The sequence below is a fragment of the Lynx rufus genome, unplaced genomic scaffold (assembly GCF_022079265.1).
Source record: "Lynx rufus isolate CCGP_SWC_20201006 ecotype Redwood Valley unplaced genomic scaffold, mLynRuf1.p SCAF_6, whole genome shotgun sequence".
NCBI lineage: Eukaryota > Metazoa > Chordata > Mammalia > Carnivora > Felidae > Lynx > Lynx rufus.
Window position 1 is genome coordinate 17,880,208 of NW_025814878.1, and position 12,364 is coordinate 17,892,571.

The 12,364-nt window shown below is 35.1% G+C and overlaps 1 protein-coding gene across 1 annotated transcript in view; it reads right to left on the reverse strand.

Moving 5' to 3' along the window:
• VTA1 (vesicle trafficking 1) overlaps positions 1–12,364 on the reverse strand; it is a 68,244-nt gene that overhangs the window by 26,965 nt on the left and 28,915 nt on the right. The window lies entirely within an intron of this gene.

The window sequence follows — 12,364 nt, forward strand, 5'->3', positions numbered from 1 at the left end:
GCACCTCCCAGACCTACTGAATTAGAATCCGCACCATGACAAGATCTCCAGGCGACTTGTATGCGGTTTCATTATGTTGGAAACAATTATAATTTGCCTTTTGCAAAGATCCACTGAGTCGCCAATAAATAGAAATACTGCACACAGCACAGATACTTAGTTTTTTATACAAAATGATCTAGATACTACTACAGGTAAGTATATGGATACCTAAAAAAAAAGTTAACTCCCAGATTACTGAATTCGTACCATATTTGATTTCCCTTTTCTTATCAAACAATCCTCATATATTCTACTAAAAAGTCTTTTGTACAGGGTTTCCATTTTCTTCCAGGTATGATTATAATTTATTCTACTTCACAAAGAAGCTCTTCAAAAGAAGCATCCACATTTAAAGTTTTCATTTCTTCACAGTTACTCTAGAGAAAATAGTCTCTATTTCTCTTCTGTTTGGTTCTCATTTTCATCACACAAAAGGTCAGAGTCCAGATAGGACTGGCTCACCTACAGTGTTTTCTCATGCTAGTCTCCCTATCTAAGATGGTTTCCTCTTCTGACAAAAGTCTCCTTAGGCTCAGTTCAAATGTTTACTTCCTTATCAGGCTCCCTGAATACCAGCAAGTCAACACATAATTTATCATTTATTCAAGTCAGGCACTATGCTAAGTGCTGGGGATAACGATGAACAAAGTAGGTGTGAACTTTGGAATCCAAAGTGAAAGCTGGGCAATAACTTCCATTACTACACGTGGCACTTGTACTACCCAAAGTCTGTAATCTTTCCTTCGCCTTTCTCTCTTAGGATTCTGCAATCCCATTATTATAAATATGAGGAAATGGCAATACAAAAGTAAATCGTTTACCCAAGATCACACTATTTTGCAGTGAAGCCAACCACTCGATTCAGGGCTGCCTTAATAAACTATAATTAGCACAGTGCACTTTGCAACTTAGGAATATATGAAATAAGGGAACACTAGCTTTAAAAGGTCAGCTACTTAATGCATGTTATATAGGTTGTACTTTGGTATATATAAAGAGGACCCCTTTGAAAGAAAATGAATAAATTGCTTAAGAAAGTTTAATTTGCCTTCTTCAGCTTTAAGACTAGGACAGATTATTCTTGGCATGAAATAATTTAATGCTAAAGACTGAGTTGGGTTAAGTTGTATTGTGTTAACCTCAGGAGGTTCCTTCATTCCTAATATCATAGTACAAATAGTGTAAATATTTAAACCACATTGGGTTCTTTCATTAGTATGTGAAGTTTAAAAGTGTTATGCTAACCTAAGATGGCTTCATTTTAGTATATACATTAAAAAAACATTTCCCGGGGCGCCTGGGTGGCGCAGTCGGTTAAGCGTCCGACTTCAGCCAGGTCACGATCTCGCGGTCCGTGAGTTCGAGCCCCGCGTCGGGCTCTGGGCTGATGGCTCAGAGCCTGGAGCCTGTTTCCCATTCTGTGTCTCCCTCTCTCTCTGCCCCTCCCCCGTTCATGCTCTGTCTCTCTCTGTCCCAAAAATAAATAAACGTTGAAAAAAAAAAAATTAAAAAAAAAAAAAACATTTCCCCAGAGCAGATAAATCCATACAACAGTTTGTTTTTTATTCTGCACTGTTTTCAAAACACCCCTGCAACCTGGAGCTTATAATATGTAATACAGAAAATTTTGGCAATTGTTAAAACGAATTTGCTTTTTAATTTTATTTTCTTTAAAATAAAGGATGCTAGATATAAAACAATGTTTTAAGAGGAAATTTTCAAGATGTCAATATTTTTGACATCTTTTAACTCTTTTTGGCTAATTAGACATCCTTTCTGGGAAACAGGAATTACAAAAAGAACTTTTACTTTTGTCCTTGGCCTTTAAGTTCCTGTTTTGTTACAGGATTGATGAGAATCACTGACAACTGCAAATTTGGGCCACTAGAGTCAACAGTGGTAAGTAGAATTTCCATTTAATTTTTAAATCATTTGCGCTTGTTACACTGAAGAATGGTTAGCAAATACCAAGCACAGGCTACAGCAGGGGTTCTCAAACCTGGTGCATGTAAGAATCCCATGAAGATACAGTAACAAAACTTCTTAGCCTAAACTATGGGAAATCTTATGAAAACATTCTCTATTAGCATACCAAAAAGCCACTTTGAAAAAGAATGCTCCAATTCTTCCTCTTGGATTTTGGTCTTGAGCCCACCCAGTCAAGTTCTTGCTTTTGTCTGGGTTACAAGATTACTTCTCTCTTGCAAAATCCAGAGTTTAGAGATCATCTTACTTGACTCTATCAGAGTGAAAAGTTGAGCACTTCCTCCTCTTTGCAACCTCCTTTCACTTGGTTTCCGGGTTATCAAGGTCATCTGGTTTTCATTGCCTGGCAGGGTGCTCCTGATTCTAGCTCCAGGGTGGGGAAGGCCAGAGGCTTCAGTTCTTGCTTGGACTTCTCATCTTCTCTTCTGACACTTTACCTGAAGGATCTCATCTACTCTTATGGCCTTAAGTACCACGTTAGGTGGCCAACTCCCAAATTCATATCTTCTGCTCAGTTCTGTCTTGTGAAAGTCAGGACTTATATTCACCGCACATTTCACTTGTATGGCAGATAGTTGAAAACATTCAAAGTTCAACACCAACTTCTGATCTTTTCCTACTAAATTTGTTCCTCCATATGCCAGTAAATGGCAACTCCATTCCTGCAGTTGTTCAAGCCCAAACCACTGGAGTCATTTTTAGTCCTCTATTTCTCTTACAATCTACCAACAAATCTTTTAGAGTCTGTTAGCTCTCTGTTCAAAATATATCCAGAGTCCAGCCACTTCTCAGCATCTACTACTGCAAATTCTGGTCTGAGCCAGTACTACTTCTGGTTTTGATTATTTAGTAATGAACTAATGGGTCTCCCTACTTCCACACTTGACCATTAGAATGAAAGAAATACTTTAAAAATAGCACTTAAATCCTATCAATTCTCACTGAACTCCTCCTCCCCCAGCCTTACCTCCTATTAATCTCTCTCACTCCAGATTCAGCCAGTCTTCACTGCTACTACCTGAACTTGAACAGACCTCCTTTACTATTTCAAAAGGTTTGTACTTTCTCTTGCCTCTTTCTGAACATCTCTGTATTTCATTCCCTTTATCTTTCAAGGCATTGTTAAATATTGCTGAATGTGAGGCCATCGCCAACCACCTGTTTTAAATAGACCTTCCTATCTCTACCTTGAGTTTCTCCATGGCACTTGCCATCTGACATACTATGTATTTTATTTATTCATTTTTTCATTGTCTGTCTCCACCAGAGAAATATGATTCCCACGAGGACAGGGATTTTATTCACTGCTGCATTACTTGTGCCTAGAACCATGTTTGATATATAGTAGAGCTTAATAAATATTTGATGAATGATAGGATACTAGATTCTGAAATACATGTTTTTTTAAAATCAAATACCCCAAATGATTCTGAAGGTGGCTGTCTTGGAACTATACTACGAAAAACACTAAACTGGAATGAAACATTTTTCACTAAGGAATAAATGTGAATATTACATTCGAGTATGCAGTTTGACTTGGGCTTGCAAAGAAGGGTCAGTGGTTAGGGTAGAGGGTGTCTATGAAACTCGCAGAATAATATGCAAAAATGTGATGCACAAATGCATGGGAGAGAATCCATAGCTTTCATAACATTTCAAAGCACTTAATGATACAAAGGAGAGGAATAATCTCTAACTCTGTGGCAATACCACAGATAATATATTTATACTTAGCCCCTCGATGCTCCCAAATATAGTATAGAAACAAGGGCTCTATTAAATTCCCAGGAACACTGGACAAAATACAATGAGAAATGCTTGAAAAACACACATTCAACAAATTTATTACCACAATGACTCAAACACTGAAGTATTTATAATCACAAATTACATGCACAAATATTACATGTATTAAGATATATTTAACATTTTTATACTTTTATATTTTTCTTTTTTTTTAATGTGTATTTATTTTTGAAGCAGAGAGAGACAGAGCACATGTGGGGGAGGGGTAGAGAGAGAGGGAGACACAGATCCGAAGCAGGCTCCAGGCTCTGAGCTGTCAGCACAGAGCCCCATGAGGGGCTTGCACTCACAAGCCGTGAGACTATGACCTGAGCCGAAATTCTGGAGGTTCAACTGACTGAGCCACCCAGGCGCCCCTACTTTTATATTTTTCAAAACAACTAGAATTTTATAAAACTGTACCAAAAAATCATACCCATAATACATAAACATTTAAATTTACATGTACTTACATAAATAAATATACAAAACTATAATACACAAATACTTAAATTTAACTATCCTAGTTTTATAATATTTGGAATGTACATTCAAATTAGCCAAAAGATTTTCAAAGAAGGTATGATTATTAACTGTTTAATACTTAATCCACTGGGGTAAGAAAGAACCAAAATTATCTTAAAATACATATATATAGACACACACACACACACACACACACACACACACACACACACACACAGCTTTGTGAAATAATTTTTTACACAACTTCATGAAGCTTAAAAGAAAGTTTTACAAGACACTCTCTCATATACCTTTCATTTAGATGCCCCAATTGTTTACATTTTATCAATCCATTAATATACACATATTTATGCATATATCAATATGCAAATTGCTTATTTATATATATATATATTTTTTCTGTACCATTTAGGAGTAAGTCAGAAGTCACTGTGCCCCTTACCCTTCAATTGTGCATTTTCTAAGATCAAGGACAATCTTATACACAATGGTTATTAAAATCAGGACATTTAACACTTATATAAGAATATTCTCTGATCCACAGTTCCAACAAATTCTGTCAATTTTATTAATGCCCCCAGTAGTTATTCCTCTTCTGGGTTTATATCATTTAAGAAGCTTGAATTATTTAGTTGTCATGTGTTTTTAGTCTTTAATCTGGAACCGCCAGCCTTTGTTAGTGTTTGCTTCTCAACCTCAACATTAAAAAACAAAACAAAACAAAACAAAACAAAACAGCCTAAGTTGTAAAGCATGTATTTATTAGGATTTGTCTGATATCTCCTTATGATTAGGTTCAGGTTATGCATTTTTAGCAGGATTAGCACTGAAGTGATGTTTGTCTTTTTCACTTCATCTTATTAGAAGGCATATGGTATTGGTTGGTTCCAATACTGGTTGTGTTAGATTTGAGAACTTGGTTAAAGTGATGTCACACAGGTTTCTCCATTGAGACTATTTTCTGCTTTAAAATTAGTACGCAGTTTGAGAGGAGACATTTAGAAACTAACAGAAATACCTCACTCTTCATCAAACTTCCCACCCATTCGTTTTAAACCCGATTATTTCTACCTTTATCATTTTTCTACATTTATTAGAATTCTACTGTAAAAGGCCTTCTCTGTTTTTCCATCATTCATTCATTCATTCATGTATTTCATTGTATGTTTCAGTACAGACCCATTGATTCTTATTTTATTCATTGAGTTATCACTAATATCATTCTCATTTTGATTCTCAAATTGTCCCCAGCATGGACAGTGGAAACCCTTTCCAGTTGGTTTCTGGATCCTTTTGACATGTTCCCAAGATCATATAAACATTTTATTTTCTAGCACAAGACAAAGGACCAGCTTCATCTAGTGTCTTCCCTGACCCAGTCCTAGATTCAGCCTTTCTATAAGAGTCCTGGTTCCTTTTATAGATGAACAGTATTTAGAACCCCAAATCAGACACTGGGGTACTCTCATTGCTATTGGTGCATCATTGCTTCTAGGTCCCTTATAAGAACTATATTTTATGTGCATGCATACACACATCTATGTATGTATGATATGTGTATATACACAAATACATATATTATACATACATTTATAGTATATATACTACCTATACTACTACACAATTACTATACTACATGTATCCATTTTGCTCTATTTATCTAATATATTTAATAAGCACAAATAATATGGACATCTCCAATTCCAACCCAACAGCATAACACAATCTGGTCTTCTCCCATCCTATTGTAACTTCTTTCCCCAGAAGTGAGAAAACTGGCTCTCTCAATGTATATCTACTCCTATGCTCCATCCTAGATTACAGAATAAGCAATTTTGGAATTGCCAACCTAATACCATTAAGAAAAACCAAACCTATAAATAATAGTTCAATATTTAACTTTTTTTTGCAGTAATAGTGATACACCTTGAGATGCATAAATCTTGTATATGAGTTTTGACAAATAGATATACCTATATAAAACATACTCCTATCAAAATAGAATACTTCTAGTTCCCCAGAAGTTTCCTTTATATCTCTTTCCAGATCAATTTGCCCTTGCACACACATACACAGACACAAACCCTAACTTTTTCACTAGAATAAATTTGTATATTGTACTACTTTATATGAAAGGAATCACAGTTTGCATTCTTTTGAGTCTTCTTTTGCTCAGCATAATCTTTTTAAGATCCATCCGTGTTGCAGGGTATATCGGCAGTACCTTTTTACATCTCAGTAACAGCTGAGATCAATTCATAGGTTGGTAGGCATCTGGGATCTTTCCAGCTTTGGGCTATTATGAATAAAGTTCCTATGAGCTCTCTTGAACAAGTCTTTTTCTGGACATAAGTTTTCATTTCTCTTGGATAAATACCAAGGAGGAATTGCTGGGTAAAAGGGTAGGTGTATATTTAACTTCATAAAAATATGCCAAATCTTTTCCCAAAGTGGTTATAACATTTATCATTTTCACCAAGCAATGTATGAAAGCTCTTATTTTTTCTACATTCTAACCAATATTTGGCCAGTCTTTATTAATTTTACTGTTTTTAAACTACTCATTCTAATGATAACTGGGGGTGTTAATATCTGAAACTGTGATTATGAATTTTTCTATATTTTTATTTCTGTTAATGTTTGTTTTATGTAGATTACAACTTAGTATGTACACATCTATAACTATAATACCTTGTTGATGAACTGAACCCTTTATTGTTATAAAATGTCCCATTTTACCTCTACTAACACATCTTCTTAAAGTTTGCTTTGTCTAATATTAATATTTCACCAGGAATTTTGTTTATTTAGTATTGGCATTCAGTATTTTTTCTGTCCTTTCATTTTCAAAATATGTTTCTGTACTTAAAAAGTGTCTCTTGTAAACAGTATAAAATTATAGCTTGCTTTTTTATATAGTTTGACAGTCTCTACTTTTAGAGTGTTAGTCCATTTACATTTACAGTATGTATTGATATAGCCATATTTAGGCCTAAAATTTGCTAAATTGTTTTATATTACTCCCACCTGTTTTTACTTTCCTCTCTTCCCTTTATCTGCCTTCTTTTGGGTTTACCAAATATGTATATATAGTTATAATAATTTTTTACTTAAATAGGCATAGATCTTTTAAAGAAATGAAGGAAGAGAAAAAATTATATATAGTCTTTTAAATATATTTATTTACATATTATGTCCAGTGTACTTCATTCCTTCCTGGAAATCCAAGCTGCCATCTGGTATCATTTTCCTTCAGGCCAAAGAAACTTTCTTTCTGCTGTTCTTTAGTTCTTTAGAGCAGATTTGCTAGCAGTGAGTTAACCTGCCTGAAAATGTCCTTTATTTTACCTTCATTTTTTGAAGGATAGCTTTGCTCTATACAGAATTCTACACTGACAGGGTTTTTTTCCTTGCTTTTTCTTCCTTTTTCCTTTCAGTGCTTTAAATATGTGAATTTCATTATCTTTTTGCCACTACTTTTTCAAAAAATGAGAAGTCAACTATCCTTCAAAGCACTGTTACCTTCAAAGCACATTATCCCTTGTACAATGTATTATTTCCCAAGATCACTCTCTCAAGATTTTCCCTTCCATCACTGAACTTACTGGTTTGACCAAAATGTTCTCAGGTATGGTTTTCTTTGTATTTATTTTACTTAGGGTTCACTGACTTTGTTGGATTCATTTTAGAAAATCTATGGTCATTTATTTCTATAAATAGTTTTTCTTCTATATTTTCTTTCTACTCTCTTTCTTGGGACTCCAACTGCACATGATGGGTCTCCAAACATAGTGGTAATGATATATAATGCCTACTTATTTCTGTATAATAAGTATTTCTGTATAATAAGGCATAAATTCATCTTAAGTAAATACATAAGATTGAGCAATTTAGGATAGTTTGCATTAAAACTGCCATGTATTTGCTGATGCCCTTTATAAATATAGTACAGTACATTATCCATCAAGGAGTGAAAGCAAAAACTAATGTTTTTTAAGCATCTACTATATGCTAGGCACTTTGCTAAAGGCTTTACATGCGGTTTTTCATTTGAAGTCTAGAAAAACTTGAAAGAATAACTATTATAATTTTCTTCACCTTACAAACATAGGAACAGGCTTATATAAATCAAATAACTTACCAAAGTAACACAGTGATGAAGTGCGTATGGAATTCTGAAGCCAATGCCTGTAGCATTCTTAGTCACATTGTACTAACACTACATGCAAACATACTCTATTCATTCACAATTAAATGAATATGAGGTGCACACACTTCTTGGCAATTATTACACAGAAACAAATACAAAATATATGGAATTCCTACTCTAGTAAGAGATACTACCCTCATATTTTTGTTTGTTATTATAATTGCTGGGACCTTCAGTGTACATACAGTAAAAGTATAAAAACCTAAGGTATGGTGTATGTACTGAACACATGCTTTTGTAATTAGATAAATTACTCCTGATCCACCATGGTTTCTAGGTTAGCAATAAGATGTTGCTTAATTTAGAACCTTCTAGTGCAAATGGATACTTTAGACAGATTATCTCCTTCCCAGCCTGCTATTCATATATATAATCACTGCGGTAAGGTTGCAAAGCTCTGTTTTCTGAGCAGGGAGAGTCAGATCAGGATATAAACAGGATTCTCTGGGGCTTCAAGAGAAGCCAATGATCAGTGCCAATCAAAAGACACCCAGTACGGGTGTGCAAACTGTTTACCAGTTTGTGACAGGATAGTACAGAAATTCAGAGTATTTAGGAAACTTATAACAAATTAGGCTTGTACTTTATATGTCTTTTTAAAATTTTTTTTGTTTTTAATTTTTATTTTAGAGAGAGAGAGAGCTTGTGACTGGGGGAGAAGGGCAGAAGGAGAGAAAAAGAGAATCTCAAGCAGGCACCGTGCTCTGCTCAGCGTGGAGCCCAACGTGGGGCTCAAGCCCAGGATCCTGGGATCATGACCTGAGTCAAAATCAAGAGCCCGATGCTCAACTGACTGAGCCACTCAGGTGCCCCTTACACATCTTTTTTAAATTTCACCTTTCTAGTAATTCAATTATTACTTGTATTTTACGAAACTATCACTCTGCAACATAATGGAAAGTACAAAGTAAAAAAAAAAAAAAAAAAAAAAAAAAGAAAAAAAAAAAAGGCTGGATGTTCATCAGAGTTTGAGAATACTGTTCCGGGCCACAGCATCTGGGGACAAAGTACTTATATTTTTCTGACTTGTGTTCTTACTGTAATTCAGTTGTAAAAGCTGAAATAAGGTTAATCTAAATTGTGTAAGCACAGTGCCAGGCAAGTGGCGGGAGTGGAATCTCTTCCCTGTACTTTATCATTACTACACCATATATCCTCATAATTAGTTAGTTTGCTTCTCTTTTCAAATTAGAACACAAGCTCCGTGAGGGCAAGAAAACATGCCATATTCATTTGAGTCCCCCCCAAATTAGCAGAAAACTCAATAGATAAGAATAGTATTTTTACCTTTTACCTGCGATTTTTATTTTCTTCCTAAACTGCAGTATTAAACCTAAACCAAAGACCATGAAGGAAAAAGGGCAAAATGCTGTCTGCTCCTCAACACTGCAAGAAGTGAAACAAATCTAAAATACAATAGAAGTCTATCAACAATACTGGTCATGAACAGACTGCACAAGATACCATAGAAGGAAAATAAAGTATTTATGTTTTAAACATCCCTTGCTTTAAAACACAAAATTAAAAATTTTAATATATATTCTGGTGATTCTATTGCTAAAACTGGGACACTGATTTCCATGTAGCTACAGAAATGCCAGAAGTTTATTTTAACAACAAATTTAAATACGGAGATGGAATTATAGAAGGCACAGTTAAAAGAGTTAAACAGGTACAACTAAAACAGAGATAGCAGAGTTAAGATACAGAATGGTGGCAGATAAAATATTAAAAAAAAAAAAAGTCAAAAACTAAAGAAGATACAGACTTTACTTTTGTGCAACTATGACCTGAATTTAAAATGAAAATTATCAGGGAACAGACCAAGAAAAATGCTGTGAGTAAATGAAATCTATTACATTTTAGAAGAGTTAGGAAAGAAGTTCTGTGTAAACAAGTCTGAACCTTATCTCCATCTATAGACAGAAAAATGAAAAGCTAAACTATAGCAACATCTGAAGTACCAACTAATCACTGTTATGTTAATGGTACAAAAAAGCCTCTGTTTTTTACTCTGAGATTTTCCTCAGGGTGGAAATTTACACTTAATGCCAAAGAAGATGTAAGAGTAGATAGAATGAGACAAAGTCCCCCCTGCAAGGCAATACATTATAGAAGACTCAAAATTTTCACATACAAATGGCATACAGAAGGCCCCAGGTGGTGTTCAGCTTGCCCACTCTCTGTGTTACAACACTCGGATAATGGTCCCTTTCCTCTCCCTTCCTCTTACTAGAAATTTGTACTTTGTGATATTTTCAGTGGGTCTACTTCCCACTTTCATTTATGTAACGATGTAAGTTAGCTTTTCACCCCTCCTTTTGTAGCTTCTAACCTAAAACTATTTTTGCTTTGCTTCTCTCCTTATTTTGTCTGCTTTTTCATCTGTTTTTCATTCTCCTTTTCCCAGCACCTCTCCCACACATGGCACATATACTCATAGACTGGTGGAGCTGGCCTCCCAGTTTACAGAAGAAAAACCAAGTCCAAAGAGGTAAAATGACTTCTTGGTTTGGAGTTGAGTGGGGCTTGCGTTTGACAACCACTATCTCTTTACTTTTAAAGTAAATTTTCAGGGCGGATAGCAAAAAAAAAAACAAAAACAAAACAAAACAAAACAAAACAACATTTTAAGAACTTTAAAAAACATTAATTTAAAAACCACCATTCCCTTGTTTGTAAAGATGATAAAGTTAAAAGATAATTTAAAAATACAAAATAAAAAGTATGAGACAATTATAATGCTTTTCTCCTCCCCACTGTGTTGTTATAGATTTTAGCATTTCTTAAAACAGCATTCTTTGAGAAGCAAGGAAAACAAGTATTTCTGAGGAAAGCTGCAGATTTGTTAAAAAGCTTTGGCATATATCTAGTTAAATGCAGCACTGCATTCACCTTATACATGAACAAATAAGTTATAGAATGCTGAACTATACCTACAGGAGTATATATTAAAAAAAAAAAAAATCTGCCTACCTGAAATCCTTAAACTCATTCTTTTCTCACTTGTTTCCTGCTAGTGTTTTTCAAGTGGATGAAACTAAGTGGAAGTGGAAAGGAGGGAATGAGTTAAAACTGCTAAATGCTTCAAGTAGCCAGTTTATACCCATAGCTTTTGAAACAGTTTTGTTTTTTTTAATTTTTTAAATGTCTTATTCAGTTTTTGAGAGGGACAGAGACAGGGCGTGAGTGGGGGAGGGGCAGACAGAGAGGGAGATACAGAATCTGAAGCCGGCTCCAGGTTCTGAGCTGTCAGCACAGAGCCCGATGCGGGGCTCGAACTCACAGCCTGCGAGATCATGACCTGAGCTGAAATCGTGATGCTTAACTGACTGAACCACTCAGGCACTCCTAAAACAGCTCATCTTTTTAACAGTTATTTTGAAATAAGAAATGTTATAAGAGTCTGTCTTGTTTTAGGCATACTGGGCTTACATCACAAGTAAATAAGTACAAGCCTCAGATTTTCTTAGGACACCCACGAAGACGTAGGGGAGAGGGTTGATGCCAATCACCATCCTGCTCATCTGTACTGGTGACAGCTGGTAAAGTCACAGCCAGAATGGATTGCTCCCTATTGCACTCAGTGGAGCTTTACCTACAATTATCTGACATTTCAAACCATTATTTGGAAACACCTAAATCTCAGTAATAATGATGAAGATGCCATTAGCAGACATGGAACATGATGAAACAAAAATCCAACATTAAAAGTAAGAGAAAAGAGAATCTGCAAGTATGCCAATAAACTGGTAGGCCTAGGCATTATGTTAATGGCAGATGGACAGTCAGTCTCACCCTTATTTTACTTTCCTTGTTGGCCGACTCTCTGTATTTAGTTCATGGTCAAAAATC